General features: G+C 38.8%; 1 long non-coding RNA gene across 2 annotated transcripts; it reads left to right on the top strand.

Moving 5' to 3' along the window:
• Positions 1 to 5920: 5920 nt before the first annotated feature.
• Positions 5921 to 17913, top strand: LOC145405532 (uncharacterized). Of its 2 annotated transcripts, XR_013898378.1 has the most exons (3): positions 5921 to 5952; positions 15346 to 15619; positions 17861 to 17913. It is a non-coding gene; the product is annotated as an uncharacterized LOC145405532 (long non-coding RNA). The 2 variants fall into 2 exon arrangements; XR_013898379.1 differs by lacking the exon at positions 17861 to 17913 and having other exon boundaries at positions 15346 to 15652.
• Positions 17914 to 25682: the final 7769 nt, after the last annotated feature.

Below are 25682 nucleotides of genomic sequence, written 5' to 3'. Positions count from 1 at the left end.
AAATGCATAGTAATTTTGATAAGACATTGTAATCAGTTTAGCATTAACGGTGCTTGAAACTCAGCGGTGTGTTACAGGCTCCAAATACAAGCACTTTCTTGGAAATACAAGCACTTTCTTGGAAATTTACGCGGGCAAATGCGTAAATTGCCACGGGCAATTTACGAATTTGCCCGCGGGAACAAGCAGTGAGCCCGTCAACAGGCAAACTGCTCGCTTGTGCCCGCGGGTATTGCCCACTCGTGTGGACAGGGCTTTAGTCCCATGAGGGGTGGCCACAAACCAATCGCCTCCATGTCACCCTGTCTTCTACCATTTCACTACACTGCTCCCAGCTAACACCCCCCCTCCCTCATACCTCTCCACTCCATCCCACCATCCCATCCTCGGCCTCCCCCTCCCACTTCCCTCCACCTCACTCACTCTCCTCGCAAGTCTCTTACCTTTCCACTTTCATCCTTGGCCACCCCCTCCCTCTCTTCTTCCACCTGTCAGTCTCCTCGTTAATGTCACAGCTCTCCACTCAGTCTCATCCTCAGCCTTCACCTCACTCACTCCTTGTTAGTCTCATACTGTACCTCCACTTTATCCCTCCATCGTTAATGTCCTCTCCAGTCGCTCCATCCTCACCCTTGGCCTCCTCCTCCCCACCTCACTTTCTTCTAGTTAGTCTCACTTCTCCACCCTAACTATCTGTCCTCTTTTCCCCACCTCACACTCCACGATGGTCTCTCGCTCCATCTTCAGCTGTAATACATAGTCCATTGTTTTTAATTATCCATTTCCTGGTTCCTGTTTGTTTTACATTCATGTTATGATTTTTTCACATGTAAATTTAGTTCATAGTAGTACTAATGTTAATTCATCCATCCATTATCCAATCCTGTGTTGCCTCATGCGAGCTTTGGAGGCCGAAGCTAGGCAAGTTGGTGCTGACATTTAAGATTAGTGACCAGCTTCACTCATCCGTGAGTAAGATTATGTGATCAGTAAACCACAACCAGCCCTTTGATATAAACGTGCACAGGCTTAATCCAATTGGAGCGCCTTAATTAACTGATTAAACACCAGGCACCATAATTTATTTATATGGTTACCACCTAGCGTTGTAAATGGTTACCAGGAAACCATTTGGTTTATCATTGACTGTATTGTCACCGACAAGCAGAAGTCAAAGGGAAGAATGATGGAAAGAGTGTAAAGTCACCCGTAGGCAGAAGAAAAAGCAAAGAATGAAGAAAAAAAAAAGTAAGGAAGGAGAGGAAAGGGCAGATACCCAAAGCAACACTACATCGAGTGACTGGAGGATGAGCTTCCCACGTACCACATAGTAATGATGTAAGGTACTGTCAACCTTTGGTTCCTTCTTTGTAAGGAAAATGTTACAAATGTTTCTCTACAAGTTCTTTGATTTACATTATTAATTTAGATATTTTTATACGACCAGGTAAAAGTTTGACGTTTCTTCCAGCTTTGGGTTCCTTATTATTTCTACTAAGATTCTTAATGTCAATTTTCATACAATTGATATTAAATTTTTCCCAAATAAAAAAATTTAAAGTTTGATAATTTGGTTTTAATAATAACTGTTAGTTCATACATTTATTAGAGGATATTCATACATTCCTTACACGACTACAGAATATAAGTAGTACACTATTACAAAACTTGTATTCATAAAAGGAAATCATACATCACAAATGTAAATACACAGATTTAACTTACGAAACTAGTTAAGTTACTTTATCTTATCAAACACTTCTTATACTATTACGAAGTTTATGATGCCATATATTTATAAAAATAGTAAAAATTCCAATCGCCAATACGAAGTATTGTAGTACACTATAAAAACTATTACCTTAGCATTTTATTTACACGTTACAAATACCGTAATACACCAGCATGTACTTACAAACAACTCTGTAGTACACTCACCTAACTTAAAATATCTTGAATTGGAGGCTCTGGTTTGTTCGTGAAAGGAACCGAGAATTGGCCTGTGGTTCCTTCTTTTAAATTTATTGTTAATCGAGGCTTATCTTGTTACCGAGGCTTTTATATCCAATTTATCACCCGGTAGATTGGGAATACAGGCGTAGACCTTCCCTTGCATGTTCTTTGACCTTTTCTGTTAAAGGAAATAAATTTTAGGTTTTAAGACTAGTGTACAAACTACACTACTAGTATGTATTTAAAGTAATTGACCTCTAGGTTCTTAGTCAAAATAAAACAAGAAAAAAAATATTTTAAACTTAAACGAATCTTAAATATATAGAAGACATCTTTTATTTCACGAGTTATGAAAATATCCCCAGATCTTTAGTTATGAAGTACAGACCAAAAACAAATTACATAAATTATAAAAAAAAAAAAAATTCCCCCCCAAATTAAAAAAAAAAAAAAAAAACTTAAAGCACACAAAAAATACATCAACTCACATAAATAATACAATAACAGAAAAAAGTATACAAACCAAACACCCATACCTTAACTTCCATGCAACTCACTCTTTAGCTGCTGTTTTTTCAATGCTATCCCCCCAAACCCGCCATTAGACATCACCTCGGTAGCGGGAAAATTCGAATCACATTGGTTCGTTTCGTTGCTTGCTTCAGGGGTTTGGGCGGAAAAATTCGAATCATATAGGATCGTTTCATTGGTTCTGAGGTTTTGGCGAGAAAATTTGAATCATATTGGCTCGTTTTGAAAGGGGAAAAAAAATGAATGTATATATAATATATATACATGAAACAACGATATATATATTATATATATCGTTGTTTCATGGATTTTGCCTTCCTAACATTTTCCTAAGCGATTTATTTGGCATACACCTTGTTGTCCTCGTGTGTGTGTCATAAATCCTTCCAGAATCGCCATACTCTGCCTAAATAACATACAAAAAGATACTAACCAGCCATATCCAAAAATAAATAAGTAAGGAAGAGGTGTTAGGGAGCTTATCACCATTCTCTGCATAAATAACTGACGATATTAGGCAGCCGTATACAAAAATAAATCACTAAGGAAGAGATCTTAGGGATTAATAACATACAAAAGGATATTAACCAGTGGTATCCAAAAATAAATCGCTAAGGAAGAGGTCGTAGGGATTAATAACGTACAAAAGGATATTAACCAATCATATCTAAAAATAAATCGCCAAGGAAGAGGTGTTAGGGAGAAGATGAACCTCAGATTGCATGAATTTTGAACCTAATGGCCGTATTATAAATGAAGTAGGTTCCGTAACACTTGTACTCTAGCGATTTAGTTGAATTTTGCACGTTGACAATCTCTGGTAATTTTTTTGTAGTTAAGAGAGAGAGAGAGAGAGAGAGAGAGAATAATGAATAATATGGAGAATAAATCGATACAGAAGAGATGTTGCGTATCATCTTTAATAACGCCACTTAAATATAGTTTTTAAATGTTGAATATCCTTGGTTTCTGTTCGATTTTTAATTTCATATTCGGATTAAGTCGCTACAGAACATTTATTACGAAGCCTCATGCAATTCACGAGCATCACTTTTGAGATAGGAATGAATCTCCTTGGTTTCTAGTCGATTTTCAATTTTATACACTGAATAAATCGCTACAGAACATATGCTACGAAGCCTCGTGCAACTTACGAGCATGGATTTTGAGTTCGGAATGAATCTCTATGGTTTCTAGTCGATTTGCATTTTAATGTACAGAATAAATTGCTAAAGAGCAGGTTTTACGAAGCCTTACGCAAATTACCAGCATCAGTTTTGAGTTCGGAATGAATCTCCGTGGTTTCTAGTCGATTTTCACTTTAATACAGAGAATAAATCGCTACAGAACATTTGCTACGAAGCCTCATGCAACTCACGAGCATGAATTTTGAGATGGGAATGAATCTCCTTGGTTTCTGTTCGATTTTCACTTTCATATTCAGAGTAAATCGCTACAGAACATTTGCTACGAAGACTCATGCAACTTACGAACATGAATTTAGAGTTAGGAATGAATCTCCTTGGTTTCTAGTCGATTTTAACTTTAATATGCAGAATAAATCGCTAAAGAGCAGCTTTTACGAAGTGTCTTGCAAATTACCAGCATCAGTTTTGAGCTAGGAATGAATCTTCTTGGTTTCTAGTCGATTTCCACTTTAATATACAGAAAATGAGTCGCAACAGAACATTTGTTACGAAGCCTCATGCAACTCACGAGCAACCATTTTGAGATAGGTATGAACCTCCTTGGTTTCTAGTCGATTTTCACTTCAATACGGAATAAATCGCCGCAGAACAGGTTTAACGAAGCCATATGCAACTTACGAACATGAATTTTGAGATAAGAATGAATCTCCTTGGTTTCTAGTCTATTTTCACTTTAATATATAGAATGAGTCAGTACAGAACAAGTGTTACGGAGCGTCGTATATACCACGTAATGTAAAATAGTCACGAAGAATTGCTATGGAGAAATGTGATAGTTATGAGGTATGAGTCTCCTTGGTTACTAGTCAAATCATTCCTCTAATCTAACCACTTGGCCATGAGTCTCCTTGGTTACTAGTCAAATCAGCCCTCCAATCTAGCTTAAATAGGGTTACGAATTTTGTTGGTAGGTAGGTAGGTTGGTAGATAGATTGATAGGTAGGTTGGCTGGTAAGTAGGTAGATAGATAAATAGATGAGGTAGATATAGGTAGATGGTAAATAAGTATGTAGGTAGGCAACTAGATAGGTAGGTTGGTAGATAAGTAGGTAGGTAGGTAGGCAGATAGATATGTAGGTAGATAGATAGGCATATAGGTAGATAGATATAGATAGGTCGATTGGTAGTAGGTAGACAGATAGGTAGGTAGGTAGATTAAGATAGATACAGTAGAGGTAGGTAGGTTGATAGGAAGGTAGATAGATAGACCGACATGTAGGTAGATAGAGGTGGGTAGATTGGTAGTAGGTAGGTAGGTAGATTAAGGTACATAGAGGTAGATAAATTGGTTGATAGATATATAGATACTGGTAAATTTATGTAGATAGAAATTAACGTTGGATAATAACCTCATTTTTATCCAATTTTTCTTTGTATATTATCTTAATGTTAATAAATAATCGCTAAATAATTTATCGTTTAAATAAATGGCAGAATAATTAGTGTAGAATAAGTGGAAGATAGTTTTTCAATCACTTGTTATACTTGCGATTGTTTGGTTGCAGGGAAGAAATTGGTTTATCGTCATTTATCATTGTTATTTCTTAGATATGGTGTCCTGTTGTGCAAGTAAATGATTTATAGCGTTTATTTTATAACCAGAAGGCAGAAAAAGTAGTATGGAATAAAAATAAAGAGTTTTTAGGAAATATTGGTAAGTTGTGTGGTTAAGTGGGAAAAGCTCGTTTATCATCGGTATTTCTGATCGTTTGTGGGTTATTGTCATTTATATTTCATCCTGATGCTATTTAATAACCAGTAATTATTTAACTGATAATTAGAAAGCAGAAAAATTAGCATAAAAGAAGGATATGGCTTTTTTTTAGTTTTCAAATTTGAATCGTACGTCTGGTAGTTAGAATCTCGTAACATCGTTATTCTTAGCTATGTGTCATGTTGGTACTATAAAATGACCAGTAATTATTAAATTGGTAATTGTAAAGCAGAAAAAGTGGTATATAAGAAAAATATGGCTTTTTTCTTTTTTCAAATTTGAATCGTACGGCTGGTAGTTAGAATCTCATTTATCATCGTTATTCTTCGCTGTGTATCATGATGAGATTAAATGATTAATAATTATTTAATCGATAATTATAAAGCCGAAATAAAGGTATATAAGAAGAATATGGCGTTTTTTTTCAGATTTTAATCGTACGTCTGGCGTTTGACGCTGCCGGAGACTGTGTGACGCTGCCGGCAAGATCAGTCCCTCCTCTACTCTAGACGAGGGGGGACGATGCGTCGTGGCTCGCTTTTCAAGGTACGTTTTTTTCTAAGTTTTTCTTGGTTTATTATATACTCATATGAAATATTTGTTACTATAGAACTTTTTAACGATAATGAGGGTAGAATTCGGTAAGTGGAGGGTTATTTTATGGTATTTTTTGCGAGTTGTGCATTTTACCTCCTCGATTTAATGGCGTATATACAGTATACCTCTGAATTCTGACTTCGATTTTCGTCCGTTTTCTTCCCTTTTGACAGTTATTTTTGAATTTTGGAGAGAATCATGGCATTCTAGAGATTAATTTAGGAAATTTGTAACTCCTCTAGAATGAAGAAATAACTTTTAAGCTTGAAAAAAGACGTAAAATCTTAGTCAAATTGCTTGCCTAGGGTCCGTAGCGCCTTGTCGGAAGCGATTTTTTTTTTAAACCTACATTTTGGGCCCTTTCGTATAATTTTTAGTTTTTGCATAGTTTGAAGCTTGTCCCAAAGAGGATATATAATGCAGAATAAAGTTGCTAGGAAGATTTTCACCCCCTTAGGCCCAAGGAAATTTTTTTTATTCTGGCTGACTGTTTTTGAAGTCAGGATTTTTCAGGGGTTATATATAGTATGTTTTGAATTTCAGTATTTTCATTTTATGGTTTGTTTTTCGTGGCCCTATGAATGTTTTTGAAGTCTGTTTTTCATAGATTATAGTATGCTTTGAATTTCAGTATTTTCATTATGAACATTGAGATTGCAATTTTCTGGGGATGCAATTTTAGGATGGATTTTTTTATATGCAGTTTTTTGACTTTCAGATTTGTACCTATTATTTGAAGTAAGGATTTTTCATAGAATATAGTAATTTTTTGAGATTTTTTTCATTTTTTTTTTTTTTAGGACTTTTTGAGATTGCATTTTTCTGGATAGGCTATTTTAGGATGGATATTTTGATTTGCATTTTTTTCATGATTTTTTTAGCATGGATATTTTGAGATATGCACTTTTGATTATTTTAGGATATTTTGAGATTTACTTTCCGTGTCTGGATTTTTTATTGCAATTTTATGGATACTTTGAGATTTGCACTTTCATTTCCGATTTTATGGATATTTTGAGATTTGCATTTTTTTTTAAATGTTTAAGATTTGTACTTTTTTCATGTCTTTATGGATATTTTGAGATTTGCACCTCGTTTTTTTTCTGATGGATTTTTTTGAGTTGCACTTTTAATGTTTTTTATGGATACTTTGAGATTTGCCATTTTTGTCAGTTAATGCCGTTTAAGATCAGAAATATATTTTTTGATTTAACATGGGCAGCCAAAGAATGTACAAGGTTGACTGTGGCATTTTTTTTTTTTTTACTAGAATTTAACGTAACCTAACCTTTGACTTAAGAATAATTTACAATTTAAGTACCATAGAAGCATCGTACAGAATGGTGGTTAGGAACATGAAATGATTTTTTTAGACTAGGCCTATGGCATAACAGATTTTTTTAACTCGGTAACCTAACCATTCACTAAAAAATAACTTGCTACAAAAGTGCCGTAGAACAGTCGTAAGGAAGTGATTGGAACAGGAATCTGATTTTAAGACTATGGTATATTCAAATTTTACTTGAAGATGACCTAACCTAACCTTTGACCTAAGAATAATTTGACGAAAGTGCCAGAGAACTGTGGCAAATTGAAATGTTGAAAGTTTTTTTTTTTTTTTTTTTTTTTTATAGCTATGAAAGACATTTCCTAACAACCCAAGCTAATTTCACGTCAGCTCCTCTAACTCAAAATTCCCCCAAAATCAAATGTATGAGCAATAAATCACAAACCTAAAAATTTTTCGGGCAAAACCGTACTTGTAAAAGCGGTTGTATGAAAGATTTATTTCCCCACAACCAGAGCAAATTAGATTCACATTAGCTTCTTTTAATCTAGACCAAAATTCCCCTCAAATCAATTGAGAATAACTTGTCTGAATTTGTCAAACTGTTCCCAAAGATAACCCATAGATTGATGGGTAGAAAGTGGAATTATATATGTGGGAGGGGGAGACCAAGGATGAGATGGGATGAAGTGGTGTGAGAAAGGGGTGCAAGCTGGGAGCAGGGCAGTGAAATGGCAAGGGACAGGGCTACGAGGAGGGTGTATGTTTGTGGCCACCGCGTAACGGGATTAAGGTGTCAGGCAATATACAGATAAATAGATGGATGGAGATAAATAGTTGCAACATTTAACACTAGAATGATGCTAGCCACATAGAAGTGTTATGGAAAGAGGTATCACATTTTGTTACAATAATCATATCGCATTTTATAGTTAATCGTATCGCATCTTATAGCTTACAGTAATCGTATCACATTTTATAGTTACAATAATCCTAGGCATTTTATAGTTAATAATCGTATCGCATTTTCTAGTTAAAATAATCCAACGCATTTGTTACGATAATCATATTGCATTTTTTAGTTACAATAATCGTATCGCATTTTATAGTTACAATAATCGTATTGCATTTTATAGTTACAATAATCGTATCGCATGTTATAGTTTACAACAATCAAATCGGATTTTATAGTTACAATAATCATATTGCATTTTATAGTTGCAATAATTGTATCGCATTCTATAGTTGCAATAATTGTATCGCATTCTATAGTTGCAATAATTGTATCGCATTCTATAGTTACAATTGTATTGCATGTTATACGGCCGTATTCTTAAACATTTCCTTCCCTTGTAGAGGCATGGGAAAGAAATTTTTAGCTGAATTGGTATTTTTAAAAAATTCCTTCCCTTCCTGAGCTGCTCGAAGGGAAAGATTTCTCCTCTGGGCAGCAGAAATTATTGGAACTTGAAGGAATTCCTTGACCTGTCTCTTCAAAAATTCCTTAAGTTTTGTGCTCTTTGTTGATTCATTGTCATACATATATTTAAAATGTTGACAGAAGATACTGTATAATTTTACTGATGCAGTTTACAACGCTGCACTAATGTTAAAGTGCTATTTGTCTCTTTAAATGTTACCCACGTCATCTGAGATAATTAGCCAGGCATAAACAGAGCAGACGACGTACTACATTCAATATTCATCCAGTCTTATATGATCTGACACTTGCAAATCTTATACAGTATGGCCAAGGGTCACACGAGGATTCTTTTCAAGAAACATTTTGGTTGTTAATTTGCCCGAAAAAGGAAAATCTGCCATCTGGGTCACACGTGTGGTTCGGCTCATGTCTTCCAGCTGGAAAAAAAGTGAGCATCGCCTTGCAAGTACAAGAGACTGACGTTAACAAGTGATTCTTACACTTGCTAATAACATTGAGCATAATAATATTCCTCGAATATAATTTATCAAAATATTGTCTTGAGTGAACACCGTTGTGGTGGTGTCCAGAATGGCATTTATGGCTCAATTCAAACCAACGGTATGGATGTGGTGGCGACCTCCCACATCTCAACTGTGTTGTGCTTTCATTATCCTGCACGAGATATGCGTGTTTTGATGTATTAGTTTATAAATATAACTCTCCACCATACCAAATATCAGCAGGATGTCATTTTAGTTTAACAGGGTTACCAATCTGAACATTTTTCCTTCCCTTCCAGGGAAATCTTTAATCATACCGATTGGAAAGAAAAATCCTTCAAAGGGAAGGAATTATTTTTAAGAATATGGCCAATAGTTTATAATAATCGCATCGCATTTTATAGTTACAATAATCGTATCACATGTTGGTTACAATAATCGTATCGCATTTTATATTCAATGATCTAATGTTGTCAGCCTACTAAAACCTGTATTGAAAAGGTTGATGTGGGTGTTGGAGAAACAGTAGTAGTAGTAGTAGTTGTGCATCTTCAGAACATGAAGTTAGGTGTTTGATAGATCGTATTTTTTTTTTTTTATTACTAGAGATGGTTCTTGTGGTGGTCATGATGATTTTGATTTTTGTGTATATATATTATTATAATACCTGGTGTGTATATATATATATATATATATATATATATATATATATCCCAGATTTCGGATTTCCCAGACACGGGCTGAGGCCAGGCAATATTATCAAATGCCAGACAGATGCCCGTACAAGTCCAGGATTCTCAACGAAAGTCTGGCCATCAATCTCTTATATAAAACTATAGGCAGTCCGCTGCACAACACTATAATTTTAGCAAGATTTTGACTCAATAAAGGCCATTTGTAACAAGAAATTTTCATAAATGGAACGCATCTTGGCCACCAACCTGCTTCGTGCCACCAGCTCCTAACTCGTGGCAGTATCCCCAGTATCCCATTTGCCTCTTACCTTTCTCAAATGCCACAATAAAAAGTTTATTGCATAACACAGTAAAGTTTAAGGAAGGCTTTGACACAATAATATTCATAGGTAAATTAAAAAAAAAAAAAATCTTGCGGACAGTCAGTGGGATCCATTCCTACTCACTTAGCTCACCCGACTCGATGTAACTAGATACCGAGTTCGGACTTTTCACTGGAAAATATTTTAATTTTTTTCGCAACAGTGGCTAATACACACCAAATTATCTGAAATCTGTTTTAAAGATTTTACTTAATATAACAATTAAAAGTTAGGTTTCAGAGCAAAAGTGCACGAATGTCAGCAGATATTTCCCCCTCAGATCATCAGCACACCTTGACAGACTTCTATTTTGCATAAATATTTATTGAGTACAAAAAAAAGTATCTGCATTGTAATGTAAACCGATATTTATGTAAAACAAAAGTCCGTCAGTCTGGCTAGAGGCAAAACACTTCTGCTAACTTTGAAATTTTCACTCTGAATCCTGATTTTCTACTAATAAATTAAGCACAAACTTTTGACTGAATTTCAAATGATTAGGTGTGCAAACCTATATGGTGATAAAGATGAAAATATTTTCCAATTAAAATTGCCGATTCTGTCCAAGATCGAGATCCCATTCAGTGATTGTATCTCAATCATATGATTAGTGGTTGGCCAATGTTAGCAGATATTTCCCCTTCAGATCATCAGGATGCATTGACAGACTTCTATATTTCATAAATATTTGAGCACAAAAAAATGTATCTGCATTGTAAATTGACATTTATTGTGGTAGGTGGGGGCACTCACCATCCACTCACTCGATGTAGTGCTGCTCTCAGGTGTCTGCCCTTTCCTCTCCTCCATCCCTCTTTCCATCCATCCTCTTTTGTCTTCCTTTCGTTCATCCTTTCCTTGTTCTTCTGCCTTTGGGCAACTTTACACTCCCTCTTCTGTCTTTCTTTCCGTCATTCTTTTCTCTTCCTTCTGCCTGTGGGTGACTACACTGAGTGACAAGCCAAATGGTTTCCTGTACATCAGGAAACCATTTACTAGGCTGGGTGGTAACCACATAACCAAATTTTGGCGCCTGGTGGTTTAGTGGGTAATTATTGCGCTCCAATCTGATTGAGCCGATGAAGGTTTATATCCAAGGGATGGTTGGGGTTTATTGCTCATGTATTGCCACTCAAGGATGAGTGAGGCTGGTCACTCGTTTCGTTCGTTTCGTTTTTAAAGGCTCCAACATGCTTGCATGTGTCGGCCTTGGTCCCCTAATGGCGGCTCTCCATGCTGCACAATCCATTAAAGCCTCCCTGTTCAGTCCCTTAACCCTAAGGTCACACTTAATGACCTCGTCCCATGTCTTTCTCGGTCTGCCCATCATAACCCCACCCCCAATATTAACACTTCTCACCTTCCTCACCCAATTATCATCCCCCATCCTCTCCACATGTCCAAACCACCTCAGTCTACCTCTCCTCATCACAACACCAATACACTCCAGTCCCATCCTACCTCTCAACTCTTCCATTGTAAACCCAGCCCCTCCAGGCCTTGGACGCAGGGACGCACTGCACATCCACCTAATCATTGTCATTTCTGTACGTCTGAGCCGGCGAATATCTTCCTCCCTCACTGCGCAGGTCCCACTGCCATATAGCATTACACTCCTAACACATGCTGCATACAAAGACCCCTTAGCACGTAGGGAGAGCCCTCTCAATGTCAGGAGAGGCAAGAGCTCCCTGAACTTCTTCCAACCACTTCTCACCCTAGCCACAGAGCTAGCTCCAGCCCTACCTGCAGCACACATGTCTCCCAAATAACAAAACTCTTCCACGCTTAAGAGATTCACCTGCAAGTTCAGTCCTTTCACGTCTGACAATCTCCACCTGCTCACCCCGGCACGCCGTACACATAAAATCAGCATTATCTTGCAGTCTACCTCTGATACCACTACATCTCTTATGCACCCATTTATCACACACACACCGCACAAGATGGAATTACTTCCCACGCCCTTGTGGCAAACTGCACATGGCCACTCTCCCTCGTCTTTGACAGTACCGCCACCAGCCCTAGATATCATCACTTTTGTTTTATCTGCATTTACCCTTAAACCCTTTTGCCCCATACCATCTCTCCACTTCCTAATACTTTCCTCCGCCTCCCTTTCATTCTCTGCAATCAACACCAAATCATCAGCATACAACTCCCACGGGAGTCAGTGTCTAAAGTCATGTGAAAGGGCTTCAAGTACCATGATAAACAACATGGGACTCAAGACTGACCCCTGATGCACACCAGCATTCACGGAAAACTCATCACTCAAATCTCCATTCACTCTCGCCTGGGTGTGAGCACCCACATACATGGCCATAACCACCCTAACCAGCCACTCCTCCAAGCCAAGCTTTCTCATTGCCCACTTCACCACCTCGCTAGGGACTCTGTCAAAGGCCTTTTCCAAATCAACAAAAACAAAATAAAGATCCCTTCTCCTACCAATATATTTTTCCTGAAGCTGTCGAACAATGAATATGGCATCAGTGGTCCCCCTACCTGGCATAAACCCAAACTGCATCTCATCAATATTCACTCTCTAATCGTACCTTCTAAAGCTCTCTCCATTACCTTCATTATCTAATCTAAAAGCTTTATACCTCTGTAATTTCCTCTTTCCAGGGCATCACCCTTCCCTTTATACACATTTACAATTACGCTCTTCAGCCAATCATCTGAGACAACACACTCATAAATAATCCTATTTATCAGGTCAGTGACTAAACTCACCCCTATATCGCCTGAGGCCTTCAACATTTCGGCAGTCAACCCAGACACACCTGCTGCCTTCTCCACCCTCATCCTGCCTATTGCCTCACTCACAGTAGCAGTATTAATCAAAGGCCAAGGGCCAGACACTGGATCTGCTGGCTCCAAACCTTCCCTGTCCCAGTCAGACTCCTCATTCAACAACCGGTTATAATGCTGTCTCCATGCATCTTTAATATCCTCACTGTTCACCACTACCCTTCCTTCATCATTCTTCACACACTGCTCAACTATGATATCCCAATTATCCCTCATCACCTGACCTGCCTCCCTAAATAAATTTTTACTTTCCTCATGATTTAGGTTATCAAGTAATTGTCTCTGTGACTCAGACTTTGCCCTGTATACCTCTCTTCTAGCCCTACGCTTGGCAGCCAAATATTCCTCTTCGCTACCACCCTTCTTCCATTCCCGGAAAAGCCTTCTCCTTAATTGCAGCTTCTACACCCTCATCCCACCACCAAGTTACTTTGTCTTGGTGGTCCTCTTGTCCAGCCACATGTTACATCAGTAACTCTCAAGAAATTGTTCTTGAGGGCTCTGTACTGTTCATTAACGCCTCTGTCTACAGCTCCCTGTTCAGCCACCACTCTCCTCAACTCGCTATAGAAGGCATCCCTTACTACTTGGTTTTTCAGCTTCCATATTTTCCTCCTAGGTACATAAGTCCTCTTTTTCATCACTTGTTCTTTAAGCACCATATCACAAATCAATAGTTTGTGCTGCTGCACACACTCCTCACTTCCTATAACTTTAACATCCCTCACTAACCTCCTATCGGCCCTCCTAACCAGAAAATAATCTATCTGACTGCTGTTTCCCCCAGACTCATACGTAATTAACCTACTGTCTCTTTTCCTAAAATATGTGTTGCACACAATCATGTCCGTTGCCTCCCCAAACTCGAGTATCCTTTCCCCTTCTGCATTCCTTAGACCATACGCACATCCCCCATGCACTCCTTCATAACCTTGTGCTGCTTCACCTACATGACCATTTAAGTCCCCTCCCAAAATCACTATCTCATCATCCCGCATACCACCCACTACACGTATTAAATCATCCCAAAATCTATCTTTCTCTGATTCATCCAATCCTGCCTGTGGAGCATATGCTGATATAATCGCAGCTATCTTTCTTCCCAACAGAATTTTCACTAGCAATATCCTATCACTTACTCTCAAAACATTCATAACATATTCCACCCATTTCTCTGCAACCATCACACCAACACCTCCATATCCGTCTGTCCCCCCCTGCCCCGCCAAAACAACTTATAACAACAGTCCTTCCCAACAATCTTTCTGGCTGATCCACCCTTGTACCGGACTTCCTGCAAACACGCCACATCCACCCACCTCCTACTGAATGCCTCAACGACTTCCCCTGCTCTTCCCCTCAAACTTCCCACATTCCATGAACCCACCGTCATCCCCATGGGTGATTTACTGTCCTCAGGCTTGCTTTGAAACTTATTTTATCTTCAGTATTAATAAAGGGGGACTCTCATCTTAAATGTTGGGACCAACTGCCTAGCCCCGGGCTCCTACGCTCCTCATGGGGCAATGTAGGATTGGATGATAGACAAAAATCCGTCAAGGCGAGTTGTTAGGCTAGAGGCAAAACATGCTAACTTTTAGAAATTTTCGCTCTGAATCCTGAATTTCTATTAATTAAATTAAACACAAATTTTTGACTGAAGTTCATATAATTCATGTGTGCAAACCTGTATGGTGATAAAGATTAAAATATTTTCCAATTAAAATTGCCGATTCAGTTCAAGATTGCGTGTTTGTATGTCAGCTGATTAGTGGTTGGCTGACCTTGTGGTGCTCAATTCCTTCATTTCCCTTTTTTCCTCAGCTTTCTGATCATCTGTCATACCCTCCACATTCTCGTCAACTGTCTAAACAACCATTCATAGGATTGTAGCTAGCAAAAGAGCTATTGTCAGGTATTATTGTTATTGCATCAGTGTTATGTACCGGTACTGTGTTAGTTATGGTGGTATAGGTAGCCTACATTCCAGAATGCTCTAGATTGTCGGAATAATTGCCAGACAATACTGGGTAATTTGGACAAAGTATGGTAATAGTCCGGGGAATGGTATGTGGGGCCGGACTTTTGCCATTCCCGGACTGGTCTACCCCCATTTTAGTCTGACAAATTGAGGGTCAAGTATATATATATATATATATATATATATATATATATATATATATATGCAGTATATATTTTTTTAAAATTTTTTCTTGATGGTTTTTGGTTATGATGTTTTTTTTTCTCCTTTCAGCGCAGTCCCGAGGCACACAAAGGCGGGTGTGGGTGCGGGGCCTCTCACCCTTGTGTTTATCCTTGGGGCGGGGCTGGGCATTCCCCCGACAAGGCCGACCTCGACTGGCTTCCCGAAAGCTGTATGACCTGCGGACTTGACCGGAGGAGGAGAAGGAGGGGTCAGTCCAATGCAGCGGTGGCTAGTACGGGGCGTAGTTGACGCGGTAGTTGGGGTCCCTGGTTTCCGCAGAGAGGCCCCGAGGACACACAACGTCCGACTCGACCCGTGGTACGTATACTCGTTCCCTCTCGCCCCACCTAAGCTCTCCTCTGCCTGTCAACCTGCCCTTTCTCTGCACCCCCAGTCTGATTTTATGCTATGAGTGCTTGAATTAGCGAGGTGCGAGAGCCTACCTCCACCTCATTCAATCCAAGATGTCGTCATAGCCGCACATGCGCGCGTAGGTGCATGTGTACGCGTGCATGGATGTGTGCACCTTCATGTGTACACATCATGCAATAAAATCAACAGGGGTGTGTGGAGATTGGGCGGCGCGACACTCTATGGCCGGAGGGTTTAATTTCTTTCTTCAACCACCTTCCTTTTTTTTCCTAAGTCTTTTCGTGGTCTGTTATATATACAAATTTTCTCTTCATCTCATCACTCTGTCGCTCTGTCAGTCTATCTATCGCTTTCCCTACTACATCTATCTGAATTAACCCGTTCTCTGCTTGTGGTGTGGTTTTAGATAGGGGTGGGGTGGGGGGAGGGGGGTGTGGGTATAGATACTAGGCATATGGGGAAATGGGATAGGACTGGCTCAGATAGATAGATAAATAGATTTTAGATAGATACACTGGTCTGCTGGAGTTCTGGGTTTGTGGTCTTGGTTGTTTTGGTCCCAGGTCTCAAGCCATCGGTCTACAGTCTACCTCTACAGCTTCATCTACTGGTATACACATGTTGGTAATTGGTATATATATTAAGGTGTGAGTATGCTTTTACCAGTACAGTATATTACCATTAAGTATACAGGTACTGTTATAATTTTAAGTATTATTACAGTATACTCTTATTTCCTCGAAGTATACTAGTACTGTTATATTATTTTTATTACAGTATGCTCTTTTTACTACAGAATCTATTTTCACTACAGTATACCAGTTATATTTTCACTACATTTTTCCTACAGTATACCCATATTTTCATCAGTATACAAATCATATTATCTATGGTAAACTTTTGTAATCTATATCTATGGTATGCTAACTACAGTAAACTATTTGATATACATGTACTAAAAGTTATATCTTGCAGTATACCAGCTAAGTAATGTAATTCTAAGTATTTTGAGTACAGTAATTATATTTTTGTCATGTACTAAGTTTTGAGTACTGTAATTTCAAGTATTATGTACTAAATTTTGAGTATGGTACTGTTAAAAAGTACTAAAATTTTGGGTACTGTTAAAAGTACTAAGTTTTTTGTACTATATTTTTTATTAGTTAAAAAGTACTAAATTGGAGTTCTTTTTATGTACTAAATTTCAGTACTGTTAAGAAGTACTAGATTTTTGAGTACTGTTGAAAAGTACTAAGTTTTTTATTTCTGCTTTATGTACTGTATTTTTGAGTACTGTGAAAAAATACTGTTTTGAGTACTGTTGAAAAGTACTAATTTTCTTAGTACAATTAAAATGTGCTTAATTTTTGAGTAGTTAAAAAGTACTATATTGAGGTACTATATTTTTTAGTACTGTCACTTAAGTACAGAATTGAGTACTGTAATATTGTACTGGTATCAGCATATCAAATTATTTTGTGTAACGTAAATTCAAATTATCGTAAAGTAATGTAAATCCAACAACGTAAGATTCTTTTTAATAGTAAAGTAACATTATTATTCTTACTGTTATAATTATTATTTTTGCCATTAACAGTAAATATATAGAAAACTTGCCTATAAGTTCAAATTTGTCGATAATTTGGATTCATTACTTGTATAGATTTTAAGAATTATCACCATATAGAGAATAGTAATAAAAGTCAGGATATTCGATACACCATACATAGTTGTGGTGTCAAGAACAGTCATAGATAGTGAAGGAAGGATAGTCAGTAGTCATGATATAGGCACCATACATAGTTGTGGTGTCAGAAGAATGAAGGATAATAAAGATAGGCACCATACATAGTTTTGGTGCCTGATAGTGAAGGAAGGACAGTCAGTAGTCAAGATATAGGCACCATACATTGTTTTGGTGTCAGAATAGTGAAGGATAGTCAAGATAGGCACCATACATAGTTGTGGTGTCATGAAGCACAGAAAGGATGGGATAGTCAAGGAGGGTTACAGAATAGTCACAGTAGTCGATAGGCACCGTACATAGTTGTGGTGTCATTAAATAGTCAATAGTATTCAGGATACAGGCACTATCAGAGGTACAGTTGGGCTGCCATCACAAGGAGGCTTTTGTCATGGTGGTACAACTGTATTTTCGACAGTTTGCTGTAATTTTTGTATTTACAGGGAGAAGACGACGGCTGCGACAAAGCCTGGGTACAAAGCTGGAGAGGGATAGAGCGGAGGGATTGTGGAGACTGGGTGAGTATAACTGTCCACTCACTTGATAGTTTTTTTTTTTTTTTTTTTTTTTTTTTTTTTGACAGGAAAATTGCGTTGTAACATTCACTTATTTTTTTTTTTTTTTTTTTTTTTTTTTTTTTTTTTTAGGAAAAAGTGGCCACATTGTAATCTATTGCTCTCCACTCATATAATGTAGCTATTCCATTTTTTAATGGAAAATTGACAAAATTGTAATAACTTAATCTGTTGCCATCCACTCGTATAATGTACCTATTTTTTTGAGCGGGGGAGGGAATTAGCAAAATTGTAATAACTGTTGCCATCCACTTGTATAATGTAGCTATTTCATTTAGAGTGAAAATTGAGGCATGTAACTATCCACTCACTCAATGTCATTCCATACTTTTTGTCTGAGGGAAAATTGACGAACCGTCCACGCATATAAGTGTTTTTTGAGAATTGAGAATTTGTAACTATCCACTCATTTGATGTAGCTATGTCTGAGGGAAAAGTAATCATTCACTTACTGAGAAATGATTGACTGATGATGATGATAATCATAATGATAAAAATTTTCATTACAGCATAGGGGTCCCAGACGTTGCAGTACGCCCAGAAAAAGCAAAACAAACAAAGGTCAAACAATGAGTCAAGCCCAAGAGTGTTGATACTGGAAGTCTTCTTTGTCTCATGAATGCCCAAGAGTTGTGGGGTTCATGAAGGGGGCGCGGGAAGCCTAGGAGTGTCGACTTTGAACTCTGGGATTGGGCAAGGCTGCAACGAGAGGAATTCCCCGAGTTGTTTTTGAGGGGAAGTTCCTGTGCCTGGGACCTTGTTTGTGGCTGGTTTTTTGAAGGTGGGTTGATTGGCATACACTTATTCGTAGCTAAGAAAAGTTTTATTCGTAGCTAAGAATATTTACTTTGCAGCTGAGAATTTATATACAGGTAACTCGCACGGAACACGTGGGTTTCGTTCCTACCGTGCCGTGTTAGGTGCGAAATCGCGTATATTTAAACTACTCCGTATTTTGCTCCCTAGACCCCCCAAATGTGTTGTTTTGCTGTTATCTGTCACTAGAAAGCACTTTAAATGGTTAGAAGGTTTATTTAATGTTATAACTCACAAATACAGTACTCCTGAGCAAAACTTCAACACAAATACTGTACGTAAACACAAGGAAACATTCCGACGCCGATCATAGGTAATCATATAAATCAGGTTAACTGGTACCAGTGCTTTAACTTACAAGTACATACCAGAACAGTACATATTTAACTTAGAAATGCAGTACTGTGATATCGAATGATTTCAGTACATAATCTGTTAGGAATGGCTGGAAAAAAAAAAAAAAAGTTATGAATACATTTTCACCTTTTTGATATATGTTTATGGTAGTTTCGAGTTATTTTTTACGTTATCGTTGTGCCCATGCTTGGAAAAGGGAGCGAAAGAGTTGAATTTTCAGTCCTAAATGAGAAAAATGCACGTCCTCCAAGGCTAGACTCTGCCACGGGAGATTAGCAATAAGGAAGTTGTGTCACAACTTCCAGCTCCCACACCACAAGAATGGCTAAAAATAGAATCGTAATGCAGTTTCAGAACTAACAATAAGTCTAATTATTACGAATACAGATACAAAGCAGAAATAAATACCTTTACAGACAGGGAAAACGTATTTCTTCCGTCATAACATGTTCATCTTTCTCTATCATTTTACATTCATCTTTATCATTTTACCTTGTTATTTTCGCAATATATATTGCTTTCTCGTAAACAGGGTGGTTGTTTGTGTTTTGCAAGGGAGGAAAAAGGTTGTATTTTCTGTCTGGGTCGAGATAATGGGTGTAACTGTGTGTGGTTAGGCATGGCCACGAGCGAAAAAATCGTACATCCACTCATCACGATAGCCGGTGGTGAACTGACAGTCTGACAGATGATACATGAGAGGGTGAAGTCAAGGTCATGTCCCAGATTTTCGTTCACTTCCCGAAAGTTGTCACAGTTTTCTACAAGTTGCAAACCATTACAGCAAACCTGAGCAAATAGGTAAAGATACCAAGACAAAAATGCATTTTTCTCTTATTATAAGTCTTTAACGAACAAACAAAAAAAAAGGCAATATTCCGACGCCGATCATGGGTAATCATATAAATCAGGTTAACTGGTTACAAGGCTTTATTTAATGCTTTAATTGCTTACAAGTACATACCAGAACAGTAAATATTTAACTTACAAATACAGTACACTAGAAAAGCTGTACAGTAAGAGTTTAACGAACAAACAAAAAAGGCAATATTCCGACGCCGATCATGGGTAATCATATAATTCGGGTTATCTGGTTACAAGGCTTTATTTAATGATTTCACTTAATTTATGTGCTTACAAGTACAGTACATACGAGAACAGTAAATATTTAACTTACAAATACTGAACAGCACTGTGGAAAAAACGAACAAATAAAATAGGCAATATTTTGACGCCTATCAGGTAAACTGGTTATAAGACTTTATTTCTTGCTTTAACGTTATTTAATAGTACTTTAAGTTGCACATAAACTTACCAGAACAGTACAGTACTGTAAATATTTAACTTACAAATACTGTGCTACTGTACTCGGGAATGTCTCACTCACTGAATAATTTCCCGCCTAGATCGTCACGTAATCAAAACAAACCGCGCGCTGCGGTGACGTTCGAGGATTTGATCTTTCAAAGGCCTCTCCTGCATTAATTTGTAGTTTTCATAATGGTTTTTTAATCTTACGTTGTCTTATATGTATCCCAGCCCTTACCGTGTATAATTGCGAGCGCGTTCCGTGAGATCGTGTTCCGTGCGAGTTACCTGTATTTGGTTCATAGATAAAATAATACTTTTTTCATAGCTAAGAAAATTTTACTACATACCTAAGAGAATATATACTTTATTCGTAGTTAAGAAAATTACACATCATAGCTAAGAGAGTTTATATATTTTTTAGTAGCTGATAATTTATATACTTTTTCGTAGCCAATAGAATTTACGTACTTTTTCATAGCTAAGAGAATTTATATACATTATTCATAGCTAAGAAAATTATACTTGATAGCAATGAGAATTTATATATTTGCTTCATAGCTCAGAAAATATCCTATATAATCTATAATGGTGGTTGATTATTCTGGTGTTTATTGTAGAATTAGACTGATTAAATTCCTGTTTTTCCATATATTGTAGTGTTAATTGTGGTGTTCATTCCTGCGTTAAGTTTTTCCTGTTATTCCTTTTAGTGTAGCATTAATTGTGGTGTTAATTTTGGTGTTAATTATTTTCGTTTTTCCTTCCAGTGTGGCCACAGGTGCGGGGCTGCCCAACCCTCGCGTGATCCGAGGGGCGTGGCCAGAGCCCTTGCTCCATTTCGACCCCATAGCTGGCTGCCCAATGACTGTATGACCTGGGACTAAAGGGTGGAGAAGGTGGGAGGCTGTAGGTGCGGTTAGTCAATCCAGCGGCGGTCGGGTAGCGGAGTTCGGGTGGTGGAGTCTCGAAGACTGAGCCACGCGGGGCACTCCCAACAGTCCTGGAGGCCCGCCACTTCGCCAGCCAGCGCCAGTCGTTGGAGCGTCGGTGGGGGATAAACAAGGTGGGTTTGAAGACCACTATACCCCTACTGTACTCATTTCACTTCTATTTGGTTCAGGGGAGGCTAGATAGAAGAGTTGAGAGTAAAGATGGGACTGGAATGTATTGGTGTTGTGAGGAGGAGGAGTATATGAGACTAATGAGAGTGTGAGTGAGGTGGAGGGAGGGGGAGGCCACGAATGAGATGGATGGAGAGGTTGAGAGACTGATGGGGAGTGTGAGGTGGAGAGGGAGGGGGAGGCCAATGATGAAGTGAGTTTTAAGATCACTATATATACCCCTGCAATAAAAATAAGGTGGGTTTTAAGATTACTATACTCCTTTCACCTCTACTTGGTTCAGGGGAGGTTAGATTGAAGACTTGAGAGGTGGTTTGGCCATGTGGAGAGGATGGAAGAGACTGATGAGGAGAGTGTGAGTGAGGTGGAGTGGGGAAGAGGGAGGCCAAGGATGAGATGGAGGGATGGAGTGGAGAGGTATATGACAGTGGTGGGTGTGAGCTGGGGGAGAGGGCAGTGAAATGGCAGGGGACAGGGTGACATGGAGGTGATTTGTTTGTGGCCACCCCTTATGAGATTAAGGAGTCTGGCAATAGATTGATAGATAAAGAGTACATAATAATTTGGCTCTACATCCATCCATCATTTTTCTTTCAGTTTTCAAAGCATTTTTTTTTTTTACCTAATTACATACAAAAAGAAATCTATGGATTTTTTTTTTTTTTTTATTTAGGTATATATACTATAATTTTTTATATATATGTACATTTTTGTTTGTATTTTTTGGTTTTCAGGGAGGTGGAAAAACCTGCCCAAAAAAAGCATATTGAAAGCAGCACATCTCTTGCAACTGATAATGGGTCTGTTACTGCGGGCCCAGACAGTACTTGCAACACTGTATGGTGAGTGATTTATTCTTATCCACTCGATGTAGTTCCTCCTTAGGTATCTGCCCTTTCCTCTCTTCCTTCCTTCCTTGTCTTTCCTTCATTCTTTCTTCTTCCTTCTGCCTATGGGTGACTTTACGCTCCCTCTTCTGTCTTTCATTCTTTCCTCTTCCTTCTGCCTGTGGGTGACTTTACGCTCCCTCTTCTGTCTTTCATTCTTTCCTCTTCCTTCTGCCTGTGGGTGACTTTACGCTCCCTCTTCTGTCTTTCATTCTTTCCTCTTCCTTCTGCCTGTGGGTGACTTTACACTCCCTCTTCTGTCTTTCCTTCATTCTTTCCTCTTCCTTCTGCCTATGGGTGACTCTACACTGAGTGACAAGCCAAGTGGTATACAGTAGACAGATATTTGGTGGTTCAGTGGTGAGTTTCACCTCTGCGGACGAAGTTGGTGGAGGTAATGTATTCACTGTGTTTGTGTGTTTATTGTTTGTCCACACAGTATCTCAAAAAGTTCTCGGTGAATTTCAGTAAAATTTTGTGGAAGGGTGGGTCATGGGCCAAAAAGGATTAAATTTGGGGGCAGATCCGGATCTGGATCAGGATCCTGCAATGGCATTGGAGATATGCGCTCTGAGTGCCTTCTTGTCCTCTATACAGTATATACTGTTATCTTGTTTGGACTGATCCATGCAAACTTCACATTCTTCTAATGTTCTGCCTTTGTAGAAGAAGGAAATCCAAACTTTACATTTTTGTAGCATTCGTGACTTTTTTTTTTTTTTTTTTTTTTTTTTTTTTTTTTTTAAAGAAAAATAATTGTATTGCTTTCCATGAAGTTTGTCTTCAATGTGAAGCTTTGTTGCACGTCACACTGCTGTTTTGTCGTATTTTTTGCTTTTTTTTTTTTTTTTTTAGATGCAATAAGAAGCATAGTTTTTTTTTTTTTTTTTTACCATTTTGGGGAGTGTCTGTACCTGGGGTAAAAAATCATCTGTACTGGAGCTACCAGAGCAGGCAGGTCCTGTCTCTTGGTTTGGCTCTTAAGGCCAACTCATTGATTACCTGAAAGCAGAATGAATGCCATAACTTAAACAAAAAATGCTAAAAAAGTGAAATGAGAAAAAAAAAAATTGATCATAACCTGGCCCCGAATCATAGTTGGGCAGATCAAAAACTAGAAAAATTAGGCATTACTTTTTTCCTCAACGTGCCTTATGTTTTTTCAACCTCGATTGATTATGTAGTAAATATTAAAATAATTTTCTGTTGCTCCCTTGTTGCATGTTCTAATTTTTCTTCCATCACCACCACCATCATGGTCATCACCACCATCATCATCATTGGGACCTCCTTTCCCACCCAAGGGCAGGGTGAGGAGTAGCAATGTCCAGACAGCACAAACTTCCCCAATCCAAATAGGCCACACTTCCATTCACTCATCATTCAAGCCCCTGGAATCCTGGCTCTACCGGACACGCCAAAAACATTCACCACATCCATTGGGCCACACTTCCATTCACTCACCATTCAAGCCCCCAGAATCCTGGGTCTACAGGATATGCCAAAAACATTCACCTCATCCAATGGGCCACACTTCCATTCAGTCACCATTCAAGCCCCCAGAATCCTGGCTGTACCGGATAGGCTAATATTTCTTCCTTTTCAGTAATAAATTCATACTTTTCGTACTTTCCTTCATGTATATATATAAATTTTTTGGAATTAAATTTTATAGTTCCATTGCTACCCATATAACTTTTTTTCATTTTCCATTTTTTTAAGTACCGGTAAATATATTGAAATAGATTTTTGATAGTAATTTTTTGTATTGTGTAAAAAATTGTGTACTGTATTTGCGATTAATTACCACTATGACCTCCCTACCACCACCACTACATCCTATCACAATCACCACCACCACAACCACCTCCCGCCTACCCCCTCCTCCTGCTCCACCTCCTCCTCCTCCTCCACCACCATTTCCTCCTCCTCCTCCTCCACTTCCTCCTCCTCCTCCTCCTCCTCCTCCTCCACCACTTCCTCCTCCTCCTCCTCCTCCTCTCCCACCACTTCCTCCTCCTCCTCCTCCTCCTCTCCCACCACTTCCTCCTCCTCCTCCTCTCCCACCACTTCCTCCTCCTCCTCCTCTCCCACCACTTCCTCCTCCTCCTCCTCTCCCACCACTTCCTCCTCCTCCTCCTCTCCTACCACTTCCTCCTCCTCCTCCTCCTCTCCTACCACTTCCTCCTCCTCCTCCTCTCCTACCACTTCCTCCTCCTCCTCCTCTCCCACCACTACCTCCTCCTCCTCCTCTCCCACCACTACCTCCTCTTCTCTCCCACCACTACCTCCTCCTCTTCCTCCTCTCTCACCACTACCTCCTCCTCTTCCTCCTCTCCCACCACTACCTCCTCCTCTTCCTCCTCTCCCACCACTACCTCCTCCTCTTCCTCCTCTCCCACCACTACCTCCTCCTCTTCTCCCACCACTACCTCCTCCTCTTCTCCCACCACTACCTCCTCCTCTTCTCCCACCACTACCTCCTCCTCTTCTCCCACCACTACCTCCTCCTCTTCTCCCACCACTACCTCCTCCTCTTCTCCCACCACTACCTCCTCCTCTTCTCCCACCACTACCTCCTCCTCTTCTCCCACCACTACCTCCTCCTCTTCTCCCACCACTACCTCCTCCTCTTCTCCCACCACTACCTCCTCCTCTTCTCCCACCACTACCTCCTCCTCCTCTCCCACCACTACCTCCTCCTCCTCTCCCACCACTACCTCCTCCTCCTCTCCCACCACTACCTCCTCCCTCCCTCTTACCACAATCACCACACCACCACATTCTAACATCATCTATCCCCATTCCAGATAAAGAACAAGAAGGGTGATAAGGAGAGAGTATCCAAAAATCCAGTGCAATGAAAAACAAGGAGAGTGATGGCCAAGAACAAACTATACCCATGCTGACCAAGAATTATCAAGACATGCAAGAATTTTCAAGACCAAAGTTGCTAGAATTTTCAATTTTAATTTGCAAGAATTTTTCAAGATGTATTGCAAGAATTAAAAAAAAAAAAATTCAAGTTGCAAGAATTTCCAAAAAAAAAGTTAAAATAATTTTCATGTTGCAAGACTTTCCAAAAAAAAAATTGCAAGAATTTTCAAGATTAATTTTTCAAGAATTGCCAAGAATTTCCAGAAAGTTGCGTATGAAGAAATAAATCACCCAGAGAAATAAAATTGCCTGAAGTTCTGGCTTT

This window comes from Coenobita brevimanus, chromosome 67 (assembly GCF_032717465.1).
Source record: "Coenobita brevimanus isolate Jiangsu-jjx chromosome 67, ASM3271746v2, whole genome shotgun sequence".
In the NCBI taxonomy this organism is placed as follows: domain Eukaryota; kingdom Metazoa; phylum Arthropoda; class Malacostraca; order Decapoda; family Coenobitidae; genus Coenobita; species Coenobita brevimanus.
Note: the sequence above shows the minus strand (reverse complement) of the source record. Positions and strands in the feature narration are given on the sequence as shown.